The sequence below is a fragment of the Choloepus didactylus genome, chromosome 16 (genome assembly GCF_015220235.1).
Source record: "Choloepus didactylus isolate mChoDid1 chromosome 16, mChoDid1.pri, whole genome shotgun sequence".
Taxonomy (NCBI): domain Eukaryota; kingdom Metazoa; phylum Chordata; class Mammalia; order Pilosa; family Megalonychidae; genus Choloepus; species Choloepus didactylus.
The window spans coordinates 47,845,077-47,867,280 of NC_051322.1; positions in this window are offsets into that span (position 1 = coordinate 47,845,077).

Here is a 22,204-nt window from a genome sequence, read left to right on the forward strand (position 1 = left end):
GCTGAGTGAGTAACAAAGAGGTTATTCGCCTTTTCTTACTATTTATACTGTGCAAATAATAAAGAGATCATTTTCTGAAAGTTTCTGTAATGCCCTGAACCTGTGTTGCCACAATGCACCATGGGAGCAGCTTGCTCCACAGGTGAGACTGGTTCAGTCAGGTGACAGGCTTTAAGGGCAGAACTGAGGTTTTCCTAAAAAAGAAAAAATTCCACCTGTGTACTTCCTCTTTGGTCCATACTGTGAAGTTCTGTCTTGCCCTTCTTGACAGCCTGCCCTGTGGATTTTCGATTTGCAGAGCCAGGCTTTACAATCCCCTACAATAAATCTCTTTTTATATATCCTATGGATGGAACCCTTACTAACACAGTGCATAATAATTTATCATATGTGACACCATTGCAATGTTTAAAGGTGACATTTAAAATTCATGTTTATTTCCTAATATAAGTATTGCTTTTAAGTTTTTATTGATAGATCCAGTTGCTAATTGTCTCAGCAGAGGGAAGTTTCTCCAAATTGAAATTAATTAAAAAAAAAAAAAGTCTTAGGAATGGAATTAAAAAAAAAACATTAGGTACCAATAGTGAAATAACAGCAATATTAGAATTATCTGAAAAATGTTTAAAGCAGCTATAATAAAAATGACTTAATAAGCATTTATTATGAACACACTTAAAAAATAGGGAAAAAAATAGTCTTAAAAGACAAACTCGTAATAAAGGTATAGAAGATTTAAAGAGATTAAAATGGAAATTTTGTTAAATAGTACACATAGGCCCAAGGTGGAGTCACCATGCTAAACCTCATGCTAGCAAACCAAAACCTATTTCAGTTACTGTTTCTCCTGAGTATTCAACTCTTCCAGAACTAGAAACCTAAGGCCAACCAATCATAGTGCAGCAGCTCCAATGTAGCTTCTGTATCCCACCCACCCCACCCCCCAAACTTGGGAGTTAGCCAAATAAGGATAATATCTTGATACAACCAATGGAATCATTTGTATTGCTAGCTTCCTTGTTGGTTGTATATGCCTGTCTATGTAAACCCTGTCCTCTCTACCACTCTCAGGAGCTCCACTCTACTTTCTGGGTTAGATGCTGCCTGATGCATGAATTGCTCAATAAGGTATGTAGCTTTCATGTTATTAAAAAGTTTTTCTTTTATCAGAAATGATCAGAGTACTCCAACTTCTAGATTTTCACAGATTTTTGTTTTTTCTTGGTTTTCAAGTATTTTGCATGTATCTTTCATGCAGATCTAATTCAACAGCATTTTTTAAAGAAACTCCACAATTCTTTCCAAAGGAACCATAAAAATGAAATTACTGGTAATCTCTCCCCCAGGAATAGCTATTCTTAATGTTTGGTGTAGATTCTTTAGTGCAGATGTAATCCCAATGCATTTTTAAACTGGTGTGAATTTTTGGATTTGCATATTTACATCTTTTCCCTTAAAGTCTGTATTGCTTCTTTCATAAAAATTAAGTTATTAAAAAGAGTTAATTTTCCTATAACAAAAATCCGCTAAACATGTTAATATTTTTGTAATAAAATACAAGTTATCAATGTTCCCACAGTCTTCCTTGGTGCCCTGCACACCACAACAGAAAAAGGAAAAATTTTTGTCCAAAGCAAACCACGTCATTTTCCTGTGGCAACCAATACAACCCTGGAACAATTTCCTCCAACTAGTGTTTGTACACAGGAAATATAAGTTCATTTTCACCACCAGCTAAATTAAAGTAGAACTAGAAGGAGAAACATTCCAAACCCAAATATCAATTGGAGAGAATTCTTGTCTCTGTTTTCCCAGTGCATATTAAGCTGATGGAGAGAGTCCATTAATGAAACAATTAATCTGCTAAGATGAGAATAAAATGAGACCATATACAGTATTTGTGTTTGGGGAGTTAACCCAATAATATGTAACTGCTGTTAGCCCATGTTCAATGGTAAGTGGGTCGTCTATGTTTTGAATGTAATATTCATGATCACGTGGGAACTTCCATACTGCTGTGCCTAAGTCAGTTGTGATCCAGTACAGATAGGTTTGGTAATAGAAAATATGTGTTTATGTGTGCGTATAAAGTATAAATATAAATAAATATATATTTAGGAAAGAATCAGAAAGGTAAGCATATGTATATCCCTGAAGTAATGGGATATGTGCATTTATATATAAAATATATATATCCATGTGTGCTTGCATGTGCTTGAGCCAGTAGAGAAACCTAAGGCTTTTGATTATATTCCAAAGCCAAGTAGATATTGCAGGCCATATGATGTACTGGAGAGAACACTGGACAAGAATTTGGGAGACCACCTACCAGCTCCATCCTTGACAATCCAATTTCTTCGCTTGATTTTGTCTTCCTGCTTACAGCAGCAATGCCTCTGCTAGCAAACTACCTGAAGACATTGACTTCTCAGAGGACACTGAACAGGAAAGAGAAACTGACTGCAAGAAAAACAAGTGCACTCACGATGAACCCCACGAGGGAAACCTGAATCTCAAGGTTTAGAATTCAATTTTTCAGGTAATGGCATAATTCTGCTCTCAAATGAATCATGCTTTGCTCCACTTTATTTTGTATGTATTATCTCTAAGGCACAATTTTTAATCTATAATTATCTTGCCAGGTAATTTAGACCTTTGTGGATAGCAGTGAGATACGCATTACATAAATTAGTCTGGTGCTAAGTTGTTTGGCCAGGGTATGTCTTATCATTCCAATTTCTTTACACCTCTTTGTTCAAGTCCTACATGGTGAAGCAGCAGAATGATGTAACCTGTGTAATAACAGTGGTGACATTATTATGACAAGCCTCCAACAAACTGCTTACTCAAAGGGTTGGAAGAATGAGGACCAAAAAGTATGCTTCTTTCTGCTAAGGGAAGTTTAAAACATCTCATCCCATTTTTCCCTAAGAACTCAAGAGGTAGAGAGAGCATGATAGTGGAAGTCAGGCAGAGCTGCATCTGGAGAGAGAGGAAAAGGGGTGGGAGAGAAACAAGTTGTACTAAGGGCAGAAAAGTGACAGAACCTAGAATAAGAAAGTGTAGACAGAATCAGAACAAAGACTATTCTTTCAGTCACCGTGACTATGAGATAAAACCAGTGTCTTTTTGTTTTTGGTAACCTCGTCATTTACTTCCACTGTTTCCTACGAAGCCTAATATAGTGTTTGATCATATGGCAGGTGTTCAAAACAAACAAACTTGATGAATGACGAATCTTTTCTGTGTTTGAGGGGAGGGGAGCTCTTCTACAGGAAGAATCTTACAACGTCCTATCTCTTTCTCTGAGTCTCCAGATAAAACAGGTCAGAAGAGACTCTGCTCCCTTTACCTTGTGTAAATTATACAATTTACAAAATTACTAATTCTCATTGGAAATTTTGTCCTTGTTTCACATCAGCCTTTCATCTTATTCATCCAACCTACTGATGATGTACTTCCACCTGAGTTTATATTAATCTATGCTTAGTTTACCTGTGAAGTACTTTTGGAAACAGAACTGACAACAGATTCTAAACAACAAGCTGGTTCCAGTTTGCAAGTCTTGGCCCAACCTTCTCACACCATCCAAAAGTGTCTGACATTGAAATTCCAGTTTCAGTGAAGTGTATTAATGCACATTTTAATTAATACAAACTGTGAGGTCTAGCAATGAAGTGGAAACAGTCCCTTTAAAAAGAAAAAATAATTCTAGAAGAATATATGGGTTTAACCCACACTTATAAATTTTAAAGAGTTTATTCCTAATGAATATGGGAATGTCATGTTACCTGAAATCAAGGTCACTTCAATTAGTGACAATAGGAAAATTACAGAGTGTATTATGCCGTTAGAAAGAAATGAATTAAATATCACATCACTGAAGAAAGTATAATATTAAGCATGTCTTGCGGAATATTATCCATATAGAATTTAATAGAACAATTTCTTATCTTTTCAACCCAAATGCTAATCTGCAATTCACCACAAGATTTGTAAATAATAGTAAGTTATTTCCAAGTCATTTCATTCCAGCATGTATTTAGATGTCATTAAGAATCCATACATTATGGTAAATGTGAGTCAAAGGATACAAAAACAAGGTGGAAATCTAAAAATGATAATATTTTCAATCAAAATAAAGGCAAGAAAATAATGTTGATTCATGATAAAATTACATATCTTGAGAATGAAGAATGGCCTTATGAGCTCAACCAGGCCAGGAAGAGTAGAGTGTTCCTAAGTCAATGAAGACATTAGTTTACCTTTTCATATACTTCTCAGGAATGGTGATTTCCAATTTCCATTCTCTGAGTGTCTATTGAAAACTACTATATGCTTGCTTCCGGGCTGTGAATTTTGGGTGATTCTAAATAATACCTGCACTGAGACTGCACTCAAGTAGTTGTCAATAATCTTTTAGGAAAATAAGGCTAAATTATATTAAACAATTAGAGAATATAACAAAGATAATACATGTAATAAAGTATCAGATACTATAATTGAGCACTGAAACATGGTATAAAGAATAAGTATTGTGTGGTATTGTGTCAGTTTTAAAGAGATAACACAATGTGTGTCTCTGTGAATCTATGATAAACAGTGTATAGGGCAGAATAAGCAACGTTATTTTGCAGTTATAAACACACTCCCTACCACCAAATTTTAATGACTTAACAGAGATTTAATTCTCAAATTTCACTGTAGATTAGCTTGACCCTCCAGAGCCACTGTCCTCAGTGAAACAGTTCACTGACCCAGGCTGACACAGGCTCCATCCCCCTACAGCTCTGTCATTGGGAACACCTGATCTCCTGGTTCAATAGAAGAAACAGAGTATGGAGAATAGCACACCAATATGTAGGTGTTTTCCACTCAGTTCACTTCTGCTTATATATCACTGGCCAAAGCAAATCCTGTGGCTGGCTCTGGGGATCAGGAAAGTCTCTTCTATGTACCTGGAAGGGGACCGGACGTGTTGATGAACATGTGTGTGCACCATCCACCACAAATAGTAAAAGCAGGTTGTGATGGAGTGCTCTCAATTTTTATAATTGTAAATGGAATGACTCTCTTGCCAGGGATTGCTTCATTCATACATGACTCTAATGAATAGGACTAAAGTCTGGAGGAGAGGAAATCAGCTGCATCTGTGTGTCACCCTGGGGTGCCCCTTGGAATGTTCTCCTCTCCCCACCCTACTTCCCTCCCACACCTCCACCTCCTCTCCATGTTCATTTAACAGACTCACTATCTCCTGGAAATCTAAAATAATCCTCCTAGACTGGGTTAGATGCCCCTTTTATGTGATTTCATGGCATCCTGTAGTTACTCTTATTTATCAGTGTGTTCATAGGAAGAAAAAATGTGTTAATACATGACACCTAGTGTGTGCTCAAAAATCTCATCATCATCTTCATTATATGATTGAAGCACTTAACACTCTGCGTCTAATAATTTAATAGCCTTTCTCCCAAAACCGTGAGTTCCTTGATCTCAGGGATTGTGACTGATTTACCATTATATATCCAACGTCTAGCATAAAGGCTGCCACATATTAGGTATTCAACTGGTATTTGAATTGAATGATGAAAGAATGAATCATAGTATCTTTCCATTTTACTGGTCTTTTAAAAGAATTAATAGTTTCCTGCTGACTGTCTTGGAGCCAAAATTCCACGCACAAACCATCTTAGATAAACCACCTCCCCCCCCTCCCTGCATCTCATCCTGGCTTGAGGACGTGCCCTGCTCTAGCTCATTTGCTCCCGCATGCCTCACACCAGCCTTGACCTTTGACCTGAACTTGAGCCCCTCACAGCCTCTGCTTCTCCATACTTCCATGTACTCACTCCCCCCACCCCCACCACCGGCCTCAAAATTTCTTTTTATTGACCTTCTCCTGTAGTTGTGCTTGGACTGTTACAATCTACATGAGTACTAAGTTTTTCTGTAACACGTACACACATTAATAAACGGTTGTATTGGCAGTGAAAATTGCTATGAGAACATTGCAACAGATAAGTTAAGGAAGCAGTGTTCAGAAATGGTTGCTGTCAACTTCACTGCACATTACTAAAGTACTTTCTCCTCCCTCTTATTACAAATAATCTTTTCTTCTACCTCTCCTACCTGTTGCTCCGGGTAGTCTTTTCTTTGACACCTTCAGGTAGCTTTCTTATGATGACAGTGTGCATGGTTCAATTCCAGATTGTGTTCATCCAAAATCTTTGCACCTTTTTTCCCAATAATTCCACAAAGCCCAATCACTTGTTCATATATTTGACATAACTCCATCATGAAGAACAATAATGTGCATGTATAATATTTAATATAAATATGCTCTCCTATACATTTATTTCTTCAATCAGCAATATGCCATTTTAAAGGTCCTCTTTTAAAATCCATATTACAGTTAGTGTATCATATGATAAATAATTAATCCCAGCTATCATAAAGTGGCATAAATTAGCACCTTGTTATTATGTACATTTGCAAATGCTTTATTAACATTCATTCTGGAAATAGGCTTTATTGAAATACTCATGCATCTTCTTTTCCCAAGAAATAACTTCTCTGGGTATCACAATATCTTCTCCCTGGGGGTAAAAACTGTGATCCTTTCATCGGTGTCAGCCATGAATAACTTTTTAACCTTCCCAGTAGGTTATGAGCTTTGGGGTTTTTCATTGGCCTGTGAATCATTTATTTTATTCTGAGAATTTATTAAGCATGGTAGAAAACATGGAAAAGATATAGTCCCTAGCCAGAGACCTCTTCATCTAAATAGCACAAGCAACCAGTGTGTTGCAAAGATTGGTTTTCAATTTCTTTCATTTCTTTGTAAGATTATGATGTCATTTTTCGAAGACCATGTCTGGGAGCTCCAGTCTAAGGAGAGCCTGTGGTCATATGAGATTAGAGGATGGTTCACCAAAGAAATGAATTTTGAGCAAGATCCACTGAAGCAGAATTTGGGCCATACATCAGAAGAAATGCTGAAATAGAGCTGGGCATAAAAAAACAGAAACACCAGCTTTGGGGGCAGAAGTATCTCCTGATAAAACTGTGAACTTGGAGTAATGAAATGTCTTAGTTCCTGGTCCTCACTCTTAACAGCTGGTGTTAAGTCAGTGATCTTAGGCAAATGATTTCACCTCTTTCTATATCTGTTTTCCCCCATGTGAAAAGGGGATGAATTTTCTGCTCTGTTCTGCTCCCTGCAGCTTTGTCACACAGCACTTCCACAGGAGAGGTTGAGATCAGCAGAGATTAGCAAACATGGTGTAGCCAGCTGAGCCATGCCCTGTCTGGGTCCCTGTGTACAAGACGGTCATGTGCAGAGAGGACTGGACATTTGTTTCTGCTCCAGTTTACATTAACTAGCAATTACATAGGGCTTAACCATTTGTCAACACTGTATTATTTCATGGAGTTGTCACAAGAACCCCAAGTGCTATCATCCAGGATCAGAGCTGCACAACACTAGGGCATTAAAGACTGGAGACTGGCAGGACCAGGTTGGAATTCCATCCTAGCCATTAACCATCTGTGACCTTGTGCAAAGCACTCTATTTCTCTAACCTCCAAATCTTCGTCTATGATACAAGGATCATGAAAAGGAGTCTCGCAGGCTGTTAGGGGTATTAAGTATGAATTCAAATAAAGGCGCTTAGTGCAGTCACTGGCTCATTGTAAACACTCTGTAAATGCTGACTATTTTTTTTTTAATTTACGTGTTAAACAGACTCATAGAGATTATGTAATATGCCCAATCTCATATGGGCAGTAAGCAACAAGCCAGATTCAACATATAACTCCCTCTTCCATACACCATTGCTGTCCAGCCCCAGATAAGCCCACGTAGCTGGCAAACCCACTAAGATGTTAAAAACATAAGCCTCCACTTGCAGAGAATGGTCAGTAGACTGAACATTTCTGTTGGTGGAGAGAAAGTCTTATTGCCCTTAAATAGTCAGAGAACTATGAGTGAGGCTGCAGACAGATGGAGTCTGGGACCTGTAGTAGTACATGGAGGGATGTCACAGGAAGGTGCCTGCGGTCTGTCTTTGAGTCCTTCTGCTAGAGCAGTGCCACTTCAAGTCATACCTTGATGCAGTGGACCTGGGGTGGAACCTGAGATTCTGCATTTCTAATAAAATCCCAAGCTGTGCCATGCTGCTGTTCCATGGACCAGACTTTGAGCTAGCCTATCATGCTCTCGGTCCAGCAAGAGAGAGGAGGATAAAGGCAAGAACAAGAAGATGGCTACAAAAATTCCTTTACTGAACAAAAATGACTCCTATATCAAGGGTGGAAAATTTGAGGAGTTTTCCATGGCATCAATGCCAGAAGCCCAGAAGGGCTGCCTACTACAGCAAAAGCCAGTTAAAGACCATGGATTCAAAGCTCAACTGTGGCTTTCTCTGTGGTAACAAAAGCTGCAAAAGAAACACACAAGAGAAGCCACATCTGCTGAGAGAACTCTCTTGGGAGGAAACTAGCTGGAAAGGGAAGCATAATCAAAAATTTCTTGGAAAAGGGAGATAAAAGAAGGGATTTGTAAGCGTAGAGCCCCTGCCAACTGCACAGTCCAGGACAATAAGAAGGAAGTTGTGGTGGATAGAATTGTGAACCCCAGTTTGGACATGTTATTGGTCTTGGACCACATTCTGATGGGTGTGGAGCCTTTGTAAATAAGATCTCTTCAAGATGTTATTTCAGTTAAGGAGTGGCTCAACTGAATCAGGTTGGGCTTTAATCTGGATTACTGGAGCCCTTCATAAGCAGAGTGAAAGTCAGAGAGAAGCCATGAGATCAGCCAGAAAGTGGAATTCAAAGGAACCCAGAGAAGGGTGAAGACATTTACCATGTGACAGAAAAGCCAAGAAACCTCAAAGATTGCCAGCCAACCAGAAGATGCCAACCTCAGGAGGAAGCAAGCCTTTTAGCCTCAGAAACCATGAGCCAATATAATCCTGTTGTTAGACCAACCCATTGTATGGTATTTGTTTTAGCATCTGGGAAATTAAAGGGGACTGTGTTAACTCCATAGAGGGACCCAGCTGGGAGTGGTTTACTCTGCTTCTCAGGCTGAGCAATCAAAACTTCTCAGATCAGTTTCAGCCACTTGGGGAAAAAAATGGAAATGATTCTTTCGTTCATTCAGCAATTCTTTATCGAGCCTCTAATACATGTCAAGCACTGTACTAAATACTAGAGATCCAATGAGGAGGTAGCAAAAACTCTGATGGCCCCTCTTTTCATGGAATGTACATTCTGTAGCAGAAGACAATAAACAAAATAATTTCAAGTTGCAAAAAAAAAATGCTACAAAGAGAAAAAAACAAGATCTGAGATGGACAGGGAAATAAAAACATTCTTTAGACAGTGTTCAGAGGAGGCCTCTGAGAAGGTGCCATGTAAGCTGAGATTTGAAGGACAAGAAGTTAGCTACACAAAAAGACAAGAGGAACATTCTAGGCTAAAGCATATATAATATCCCTGATATGGCAAAGGAGAAGAGAAAGTGTGGATTTCATTTTAATATGTTCACTCTGTCTGCCATATGGAGAGTGGACTATAGCAGTGCAAAAGTGGCAACACAGAAACTAGTGGGAAGGCCATTGCAGGGGTTCAGGGAAGAGATGGTAGAGCCCCGGGAATTTGGTGGAATAAAATCAAGAATGAAAGATGGCCTAACAGAAGAAGAGGGTCAGATAAGGGCAAATGGCCCAGAATTTTCAATCTTTGTACCTAGCATCAAGTTGTTGTAGGTTTCTAGAGAAAACAACAAAAGCATCAAAGAGAGAAAATATCCACCGTAAAGAAGGGCTGCCCTGATGGTAAGAAGGAAACACTGCCTTGGCAGGAAGGGTTTCCATGTAGCAGCAGTGATGCAGACACTGGGACAATGTCATAAAATTCTAGAGCTGCATGGTCCATCAGGGTAGCCACAAGCCACATGTGGCTATTTAAATTTAAATCAATTAAAATTCAGTGGAGAGGCGGGGTAAGATGGCAGACTGGTGAGCTGTAAGTTTTAGTTACTCCTCCAGGAAAGTAGGTAAAAAGCCAGGAACTGCGTGGACTGGACACCACAGAGCAATCTGACTTTGGGCATACTTCATACAACACTCATGAAAATGTCGAACTGCTGAGATCAGCGAAATCTGTAAGTTTTTGCGGCCAGGGGACCCGCACCCCTCCCTGCCAGGCTCAGTCCCGTGGGAGGAGGGGCTGCCAGCTCCGGGAAGGAGAAGGGAGAACTGCAGTGGCAGCCCTTATCAGAAACTCATTCTACTGATCCAGACTCCAACCATAGATAGACTGAGACCAGACACCAGAGAATCTGAGAGCTGCCAGCCCAGCAGAGAGGAGACAGGCATAGAAAAAAAAAAATAACACGAAAAACTCCAAAATAAAAGCAGAGGATTTTTGGAGTTCTGGTGAACACAGAAAGGGGAAGGGCGGAGCTCAGGCCTTGAGGCGCATATGCAAATCCCGAAGAAAAGCTGATCTCTCTGCCCTGTGGACCTTTCCTTAATGGCCCTGGTTGCTTTGTCTATTAGCATTTCAATAACCCATTAGATCTCTGAGGAGGGCCCTTTTTTTTTTTTTTTAATCCTTTTTTCTTTTTCTAAAACAATTACTCTAAGAAGCCCAATATAGAAAGCTTCAAAGAATTGCAATTTGGGCACGTCAAGTCAAGAGCAGAACTAAGAGAGCTCTGAGACAAAAGGCAATAATCCAGTGGCTGAGAAAATTCACTAAACACCACAACTTCCCAAGAAAAGGGGGGTGTCCGCTCACAGCCACCATCCTGGTGGACAGGAAACACTCCTGCCCATCGCCAGCCCCATAGCCCAGAGCTGCCGCAGACATCTCAGTGTGACGCAAGTGCTTCAAATAACAGGCACACACCACAAAACTGGGTGTGGACATCAGCCTTCCCAGCAACCTCAGCTGATTGTCCCAGAGTTGGGAAGGTGGAGCAGTGTGAATTAACAAAGCCCCATTCAGCCATCATTTGAGCAGACTGCGAGCCTCCCTACACAGCCCAGCAGCCCAGAACTGCCCTGGGGGGACGGCACTCACCTGTGACATAGCACAGTCATCCCTCAACAGAGGACCCGGGGTGCACAGCCTGGAAGAGGGGCCCACTTGCAAGTCTCAGGAGCCATACGCCAATACCAAAGACTTGTGGGTCAGTGGCAGAGACAAACTGTGGCAGGACTGAACTGAAGGATTAGACTATTGCAGCAGCTTTAAAACTCTAGGATCATCAGGGAGATTTGATTGTTAGGGCCACCCCCCCTCCCCGACTGCCCAGAAACACACCCCCCATACAGGGCAAGCAACACCAACTACACACGCAAGCTTGGTACACCAATTGGGCCCCACAAGACTCACTACTCCACTCACCAAAAAGGCTAAGCAGGGGAGAACTGGCTTGTGGAGAATAGGTGGCTCGTGGACGCCACCTGCTGGTTAGTTAGAGAAAGTGTACTCCACGAAGCTGTAGATCTGATAAATTAGAGATAAGGACTTCAATAGGTCTACAAACCCTAAAAGAACCCTATCAAGTTCAGCAAATGCCACGAGGCCAAAAACAACAGAAAATTATAAAGCATATGAAAAAACCAGACGATATGGATAACCCAAGCCCAAGCACCCAAATCAAAAGACCAGAAGAGACACAGCACCTAGAGCAGCTACTCAAAGAACTAAAGATGAACAATGAGACCATAGTACGGGATATGAAGGAAATCAAGAAGACTCTAGAAGAGCATAAAGAAGACATTGCAAGACTAAATAAAAAAATGGATGATCTTATGGAAATTAAAGAAACTGTTGACCAAATTAAAAAGATTCTGGACACTCATAGTACAAGACTAGAGGAAGTTGAACAACGAATCAGTGACCTGGAAGATGACAGAATGGAAAATGAAAGCATAAAAGAAAGAATGGGGAAAAAAATTGAAAACATCGAAATGGACCTCAGGGATATGATAGATAATATGAAACGTCCAAATATAAGACTCATTGGTGTCCCAGAAGGGGAAGAAAAGGGTAAAGGTCTAGGAAGAGTATTCAAAGAAATTGTTGGGGAAAACTTCCCAAATCTTCAAAACAACATAAATACACAAATCATAAATGCTCAGCGAACTCCAAATAGAATAAATCCAAATAAACCCACTCCGAGACATATACTGATCACACTGTCAAACACAGAAGAGAAGGAGCAAGTTCTGAAAGCAGCAAGAGAAAAGCAATTCACCACATACAAAGGAAACAGCATAAGACTAAGTAATGACTACTCAGCAGCCACCATGGAGGCAAGAAGGCAGTGGCACGATATATTTAAAATTCTGAGTGAGAAGAATTTCCAGCCAAGAATACTTTATCCAGCAAAGCTCTCCTTCAAATTTGAGGGAGAGCTTAAATTTTTCACAAACAAACAAATGCTGAGAGAATTTGCTAACAAGAGACCTGCCCTACTGGAGATACTAAACGGAGCCCTACAGACAGAGAAACAAAGACAGGACAGAGAGACTTGGAGAAAGGTTCAGTACTAAAGAGATTCTGTATGGGTACAATAAAGGATATTAATAGAGAGAGGGAAAAATATGGCAAACATAAACCAAAGGATAAGATGGCCGATTCAAGAAATGCCTTCACGGTTTTAACGTTGAATGTAAATGGATTAAACTCCCCAATTAAAAGATATAGATTCGCAGAATGGATCAAAAAAAATGAACCATCAATATGTTGCATACAAGAGACTCATCTTAGACACAGGGACACAAAGAAACTGAAAGTGAAAGGATGGAAAAAAATATTTCATGCAAGCTACAGCCAAAAGAAAGCAGGTGTAGCAATATTAATCTCAGATAAAACAGACTTCAAATGCAGGGATGTTTTGAGAGACAAAGAAGGCCACTACATACTAATAAAAGGGGTAATTCAGCAAGAAGAAATAACAATCGTAAATGTCTATGCTCCCAATCAAGGTGCCACAAAATACATGAGAGAAACACTGGCAAAACTAAAGGAAGCAATTGATGTTTCCACAATAATTGTGGGAGACTTCAACACATCACTCTCTCCTATAGATAGATCAACCAGACAGAAGACCAATAAGGAAATTGAAAACCTAAACAATCTGATAAATGAATTAGATTTAACAGACATATACAGGACATTACATCCCAAATCACCAGGATACACATACTTTTCTAGTGCTCATGGAACTTTCTCCAGAATAGATCATATGCTGGGACATAAAACAAGCCTCAATAAATTTAAAAAGATTGAAATTATTCAAAGCACATTCTCTGACCACAATGGAATACAATTAGAAGTCAATAACCATCAGAGACTTAGAAAATTCACAAATACCTGGAGGTTAAACAACACACTCCTAAACAATCAGTGGGTTAAAGAAGAAATAGCAAGAGAAATTGCTAAATATATAGAGACGAATGAAAATGAGAACACAACATACCAAAACCTATGGGATGCAGCAAAAGCAGTGCTAAGGGGGAAATTTATAGCACTAAACGCATATATTAAAAAGGAAGAAAGAGCCAAAATCAAAGAACTAATGGATCAACTGAAGAAGCTAGAAAATGAACAGCAAACCAATCCTAAACCAAGTAGAAGAAAAGAAATAACAAGGATTAAAGCAGAAATAAATGACATAGAGAACAAAAAAACAATAGAGAGGATAAATATCACCAAAAGTTGGTTCTTTGAGAAGATCAACAAGATTGACAAGCCCCTAGCTAGACTGACAAAATCAAAAAGACAGAAGACCCATATAAACAAAATAATGAATGAAAAAGGTGACATAACTGCAGATCCTGAAGAAATTAAAAAAATTATAAGAGGATATTATGAACAACTGTATGGCAACAAACTGGATAATGTAGAAGAAATGGACAATTTCCTGGAAACATATGAACAACCTAGACTGACCAGAGAAGAAATAGAAGACCTTAACCAACCCATCACAAGCAGAGAGATCCAAACAGTCATCAAAAATCTTCCCACAAATAAATGCCCAGGGCCAGATGGCTTCACAGGGGAATTCTACCAAACTTGCCAGAAAGAACTGACACCAATCTTACTCAAACTCTTTCAAAACATTGAAGAAAATGGAACACTACCTAACTCATTTTATGAAGCTAACATCAATCTAATACCAAAAACAGGCAAAGATGCTACAAAAAAGGAAAACTACTGGCCAATCTCCCTAATGAATATAGATGCAAAAATCCTCAACAAAATACTTGCAAATCGAATCCAAAGACACATTAAAAAAATCATACACCATGACCAAGTGGGGTTCATTCCAGGCATGCAAGGATGGTTCAACATAAGAAAAACAATCAATGTATTACAACACATTAAAAACTCGAAAGGGAAAAATCAATTGATCATCTCAATAGATGCTGAAAAAGCATTTGACAAAATCCAACATCCCTTTTTGATAAAAACACTTCAAAAGGTAGGAATTGAAGGAAACTTCCTCAACATGATAAAGAGCATATATGAAAAACCCACAGCCAGCATAGTACTCAATGGTGAGAGACTGAAAGCCTTCCCTCTAAGATCAGGAACAAGACAAGGATGCCCGCTGTCACCACTGTTATTCAACATAGTGCTGGAAGTGCTAGCCAGGGCAATCCGGCAAGACAAAGAAATAAAAGGCATCCAAATTGGAAAAGAAGAAGTAAAACTGTCATTGTTTGCAGATGATATGATCTTATATCTAGAAAACCCTGAGAAATCGACGATACACCTACTAGAGCTAATAAACAAATTTAGCAAAGTAGCGGGATACAAGATTAATGCACATAAGTCAGTAATGTTTCTATATACTAGAAATGAACAAACTGAAGAGACACTCAAGAAAAAGATACCATTTTCAATAGCAACTAAAAAAATCAAGTACCTAGGAATAAACTTAACCAAAGATGTAAAGGACCTATACAAAGAAAACTACATAACTCTACTAAAAGAAATAGAAGGGGACCTTAAAAGATGGAAAAATATTCCATGTTCATGGATAGGAAGGCTAAATGTCATTAAGATGTCAATTCTACCCAAACTCATCTACAGATTCAATGCAATCCCAATCAAAATTCCAACAACCTACTTTGCAGACTTGGAAAAGCTAGTTATCAAATTTATTTGGAAAGGGAAGATGCCTCGAATTGCTAAAGACACTCTAAAAAAGAAAAACGAAGTGGGAGGACTTACACTCCCTGACTTTGAAGCTTATTATAAAGCCACAGTTGCCAAAACAGCATGGTACTGGCACAAAGATAGACATATAGATCAATGGAATCGAATTGAGAATTCAGAGATAGACCCTCAGATCTATGGCCGACTGATCTTTGATAAGGCCCCCAAAGTCACTGAACTGAGCCATAATGGTCTTTTCAACAAATGGGGCTGGGAGAGTTGGATATCCATATCCAAAAGAATGAAAGAGGACCCCTACCTCACCCCCTACACAAAAATTAACTCAAAATGGACCAAAGATCTCAATATAAAAGAAAGTACCATAAAACTCCTAGAAGACAATGTAGGAAAACATCTTCAAGACCTTGTATTAGGCGGCCACTTCCTAGACTTTACACCAAACCACAAGCAACAAAAGAGAAAATAGATAAATGGGAACTCCTCAAGCTTAGAAGTTTCTGCACCTCAAAGGAATTTCTCAAAAAGGTAAAGAGGCAGCCAACTCAATGGGAAAAAACATTTGGAAACCATGTATCTGACAAAAGACTGATATCTTGCATATATAAAGAAATCCTACAACTCAATGACAATAGTACAGACAGCCCAATTATAAAATGGGCAAAAGATATGAAAAGACAGTTCTCTGAAGAGGAAATACAAATGGCCAAGAAACACATGAAAAAATGTTCAGCTTCACTAGCTATTAGAGAGATGCAAATTAAGACCACAATGAGATACCATCTAACACCGGTTAGAATGGCTGCCATTAAACAAACAGGAAACTACAAATGCTGGAGGGGATGTGGAGAAATTGGAACTCTTATTCTTTGTTGGTGGGACTGTATAATGGTTCAGCCACTCTGGAAGTCAGTCTGGCAGTTCCTTAGAAAACTAGATATAGAGCTACCATTCGATCCAGCGATTGCACTTCTCGGTATATACCCGGAAGATCGGAAAGCAGTGAGATGAACAGATATCTGCACGCCAATGTTCATAGCAGCATTATTCACAATTGCCAAGAGATGGAAACAACCCAAATGTCCTTCAACAGATGAGTGGATAAATAAAATGTGGTATATACACACGATGGAATACTACGCGGCAGTAAGAAGGAACGATCTGGTGAAACATATGACAACATGGATGAACCTTGAAGACATAATGCTGAGCGAAATAAGCCAGGCACAAAAAGAGAAATATTATATGCTACCACTAATGTGAACTTTGAAAAATGTAAAACAAATGGTTTATAATGTAGAATGTAGGGGAACTAGCAGTAGAGAGCAAATAAGGAAGGGGGAACAATAATCCAAGAAGAACAGATAAGCTATTTAACGTTCTGGGGATGCCCAGAAATGACTATGGTCTGTTAATTTCTGATGGATATAGTAGGAACAAGTTCCCAGAAATGTTGCTATATTATGTAACTTTCTTGGGGTAAAGTAGGAACATGTTGGAAGTTAAGCAGTTATCTTAGGTTAGTTGTCTTTTTCTTACCCCCTTGTTATGGTCTCTTTGAAATGTTCTTTTGTTGTATGTTTGTTTTCTTTTTAACTTTTTTTTTCATACAGTTGATTTAAAAAAGAAGGGAAAGTTAAAAAAAAAAAAAGAAAAGAAAAACAAGGAAAAAAAAAAAAAGATGTAGTGCCCCCTTGAGGAGCCTGTGGAGAATGCAGGGGTATTCGCCTACCCCACCTCCATGGTTGCTAACATGACCACAGACATAGGGGACTGGTGGTTTGATGGGTTGTGCCCTCTACCATAAGTTTTACCCTTGGGAAGACGGTTGCTGCAAAGGAGAGGCTAGGCCTCCCTGTATTTGTGCCTAAGAGTCTCCTCCTGAATGCCTCTTTGTTGCTCAGATGTGGCCCTCTCTCTCTGGCTAAGCCAACTTGAAAGGTGAAATCACTGCCCTCCCCACTACGTGGGATCAGACACCCAGGGGAGTGAATCTCCCTGGCAACGTGGAATATGACTCCCGGGGAGGAATGTAGACCCGGCATCGTGGGACGGAGAACATCTTCTTGACCAAAAGGGGGATGTGAAAGGAAATGAAATAAGCTTCAGTGGCAGAGAGATTCCAGAACGAGCCGAGAGATCACTCTGGTGGGCACTCTTACGCACACTTTAGACAACCCTTTTTAGGTTCTAAAGAATTGGGGTAGCTGGTGGTGGATACCTGAAACTATCAAACTACAACCCAGAACCCATGAATCTCGAAGACAGTTGTATAAAAATGTAGCTTATGAGGGGTGACAATGGGATTGGGAAAGCCATAAGGACCAAACTCCACTTTGTCTAGTTTATGGATGGATGTGTAGAAAAGTAGGGGAAGGAAACAAACAGACAAAGGTACCCAGTGTTCTTTTTTACTTCAATTGCTCTTTTTCACTCTAATTATTATTCTTGTTATTTTTGTGTGTGTGCTAATGAAGGTGTCAGGGATTGATTTAGGTGATGAATGTACAACTATGTAATGGTACTGTAAACAATCGAAAGTACAATTTGTTTTGTATGACTGCGTGGTATGTGAATATATCTCAATAAAATGATGATTAAAAAAATAAATAAATAAAAAAAATAAAAGAAAGCAGCAGATCTGACGTAGGCATTTTAATGACCTTTGAATGAGGAAGTGAATGTCAAATTGTGTGGATCTTATCCGAAGTTCTTAAAATAAATTAACTATCTGGTTTATCCTTTAGATATAACTGTGATCAAACTTTTGGATCTTTAGTTCCTTGGTATTGCAACATGGAAAATACTGCAGTATGTTAATTGTGGAAGGGATTTTTTTGAAAGTATATTTAATCGTGGAAGTCTTTAGTTTCTTAATGTGTCTCTGAAAGTGATTTTACAATTTGCTTGGCAATAAATTTGAGTGGCTTGTAAAAAAAAAAAAAAAAAAAATGCATATTGAAGTATTTAGGTCTGAAGGAGTTATCCTGTATGTAACTTAGTCTCAAATGATTCAGAAAAAATATGTATGTATTTTTGTGTATATGTGTCTATATATATAGACGTGTGTGTGTATAGACACACGCACACACACAGAGGAGATAGAGGGCAGGGAGGAGAGAGAATGGTAAATGGCAAAATGTTAATCTGATGTCAGATAAAGACATCACATAAAGATGTCAATCTGAATGAAGAATACATGGGAGTTTCTTTACTATTTTTGCAAACTTTCAGTTTGAAATCATTTCAAAATAAAAAGCTAGAAAACAACAAATGCCCTATTTTGCTTCTTGAATTAACAAGGAAAAGCAAAGGGAGGAGCAGATGAGGGTGAAAAGCAGGAACTTCTGAGTCCTGTCACCAGGCCAGCTTGGCCCAGCTTTTCGGGAATGCATCTTGGCAATTCATATTATAAACCTTAAAAAAAAAAAAAAAAAAAAAAATCTTAGCTTTTAGCCCAGGTTTCCATTTCTACTCAAAGAAAATAAACAAATATGCAGTGATTGATGCATAGATATCTTATGACAGTGTTACTTTAAAAAGTAAAATGTTGGCGCCTCAATATTGAACAGTGGGGGCTGGTCTGGCCATGCTGGGGCATCTGATGTGCCCATTAAATGCTGTCTCTGAAGAGCATTTAACAGCACGACAAGATCCTTGTCTTATAACATTCTGTGAAAAATTAGAATAAAATTGTGTACATGCAAAAAAAAAAAAAAAAAAATTCAGTGGAATTAAAAATTCCATTCCTCAGTGGCACTAGTCACATTTCAAGTGCTCAATAGCACATGTGACTCATGGCTTCCATATTGAAGAGTACAAACTCATAGAACATTTCTATTATGGTAGAAAGTTCTGTCAGGCAATGCTGCTCTAGATAGCTAAAATGTTAATTAAAATAAGGGAAAGATGGCAGCTCATGAGAGGTTCCTGAAGGATATGTATAACCTTCAGACACATGAACTATACTTGAAGCTAATGTGGCCTAGGTATATTCACTATGCAAATAATGCTTGGAAACCCAGGAATAGAAGCCAAACTGTGTGGCGGGGCTTCTGAGGGATGAAGATTGGAAGAGCAGATGCCATGTAAAGACAAGTGAGTTGGTGCTGGGCTGAGAATCATTTCATTGCCCTGTCCAAAGGATCCAGGCCAGATAGTAACTTAATTGAAGACAAAATGAAAGCAAATGGATTCTGAGAACTGAGAGTGGTAGAGGGATTGGTGTTCTTGATGTTGATCAGAAATGAATTTAGGAGAGAGGGGGGAGGTAGCTAGGGTGGAAAATGAGTTCAAATAGAGGAATTTTATGGTTTGAGATCTTGGGGGAGAAGTAGACTGGACGATGTTGAAGTCCAGCATGGCTTTGCCCATGGTAGTTGAAATGGAAGTGAAGATTACATTCAGGACTGTAAGACCAGGATTAGGGAGGGGTCATCACCATGAGTTGTTTTAACTTTTATTATGAAAAATCCCAAACTTTCACAAAAGTAGAAAAATTGCACAATGAACCCCAGCATCAACAATTAGTAACTCAAGGCCAATCTTACTGTGCCAGTTTGAATGTATTATGTCCCCCAGAAAAAGCCATATTCTTTGATGCAATCTTGTGGGGCAGACATAATAGTGGGGATTAAGTTGGAATGTTTGGATTAGGTTGTTTGCATGGAGATGCGCCCCACCCAACTGTAGATGATAACTGATGGGATATTTCCATGGAGGCGTGGCCCCACCCATTCAGGGTGGGCCTTGATCAGTGGAGCCATATAAACGTGTTGACTCAAAGAGAAGGAGCTCAGTGCAGCTGTGAGTGACGTTTTGAAGAGGAACAAGCTTGCTAGAGAGGAACGTCCTTAGAGAAAGCCATTTTGAAACCAGAACTTTGGAGCAGATGCCAGCCACATGCCTTCCCAGCTAACAGAGGTTTTCCGGACACCATCAGCCATCCTCCAGTGAAGGTACCCGATTACTGATATGTTACCCTGGACACTTTATGGCCTTAAGACTGTAACTGTGTAGCCAAATAAACCCCCTTTTTATAAAAGCCAATCCATCTCTGGTGTTTTGCATTCTGCAGCATTAGCAAACTAGAACACTTACTGACACGGATTTTAATATCACTATGATTTTGAATGGTTTTCGTATGGAGAAAGGAAACTGAGAGCATGTAGTAACACACTAAAAGGATGGACAAGCCTCCTCTTTTGGGCAACAGTGGCACATAAATAGAAGGAGTGGAACTCAAAAGAGGAGCAAAGCTAGTACAGAAACAATGGAAAGCAACTAGTACAACATCTGAAATGTAGTAGATATTAATAAATAAGAAGACAGGGAGTGAGAGACAGTGGAGAGCAAGGAATATCCTATTTCCATCTCCCTATATCTGTGGGGGATTGAAGCAGAGCAGACAAGCACAGTAAAAGAACAAATGCTTTGGAAAGGCCTTCACATTTTAAAAAAAATCGAGTTTGCAGTAATGGATACAACCCCCATAGATTATGATCATAATGACACAACCAACACATATTATATCAATAAAATGTTGAACAAAACAATACTGTAGAGAAGTTTGTCTCTTCTGATATTTGAAAATAAAACGTGCTGGCAAAGATCTGTCTCTATGAAGACTACTCTAGTTGGCGCTCTGTTGCACTGTGCCGTGTCCTCATGAAAATCAGCCTCACCTGTGCAATTTGTCCTCAATATGCACAAGAATGGGCCAATGAGTTACTCTTTCACGTTAACTGCAATGGGCACGTCTGCAGATATATGGGCCTGAAATGCCTCAAACACCTTCCATGGTTTTCTCTATTTCTTTCCATTTTAATCGAATGTGCTAGTGAGGGAAGTCCACAATTGCATCAAAAGCTGACTTCAAAGTTGGCCTCCTGGATTTTTGGTCTTAAAAATCTGAATGCAATAAGGAAAAGCTTGGACATTGACATTCCTGTGTTAAAGGAAAGATTCTAAATTTACTGTCTGTTTTCTAGAGAAAACACACCAGTCGCCTGACACTACAGAAGTTCAACGTTTGGGTTCTTGAGACCCTTTTCTGGTTCAGTTTCAGTCTGTAGGTTTATGGAGCTAGGAGGGTGGGTACCACAAATACATGCGGTTTATATTAATGTATTCATGATCTACCCTAACTCAGCAGGCAGCAGTTCCACCATATGGTAATCATGTTTGTGTGTTGCTTAAATACATTCAGAATCCCTGTTCTAAAGAAGAATTCATCAATGGCAATGAAAATAAAACACATGCCTCTGCATTTGTTCTTAAACAGGCCATTTTTCAATGAGTGGAAATACTGCAACAGTACACTCAGAATTAAGTGTTAAAATCAAATATCCTCCCAAGCCAGCATTGTGATTTCGGGATTAGCTGATACCTGCAAAACAAAGCAGATGCTTAGGAAAGGGAATTTCAAATGAGTAAGAGTTGGGTGGCTTCAAGGAAGAGAGCAAGTGATTCAGTGCAAAAAGGGTAAATTTCCTCAGCACCTTCCTAACTGCGAGGCCATTGTGCACATCTCAGGCGGATACTAAGTGGTGCAGTAAAGCAGCAAATTAGAAGAATGTAAATTCTTTAGCAGGAATTGCACACGGGGGAAAAATGCTTCCTAATGCTCATATTTGTTTTCATGTAAATAATGTACACTCTTCCTAAAATCCGACTGGCACGGAGCTGAGTAAGACGTCAGAATTTATAATAGATAACATGCTGGACTCCAAAACGGCAGGGACATGGTTATCTTCCTTCTTGGGCACAGTTCTTCCTGGTGAAAGAGAGTGATCTATCCAAAACGAAAATCCAGCAGTTGCAGTCTTCAGCTTCCTCTCTTATTCTTGGGATGCTTATGCGTTCTTGTTTCATTCTCCCTCTTTCTACTTCTCTTGGATTTCTTATTACACTTATTAAATTGTATGTTAATTGGTTGAGTGATCTTGGATGATATCATTTCTGTTTTAATTGGGTGACTGCTATTGTTATTCCT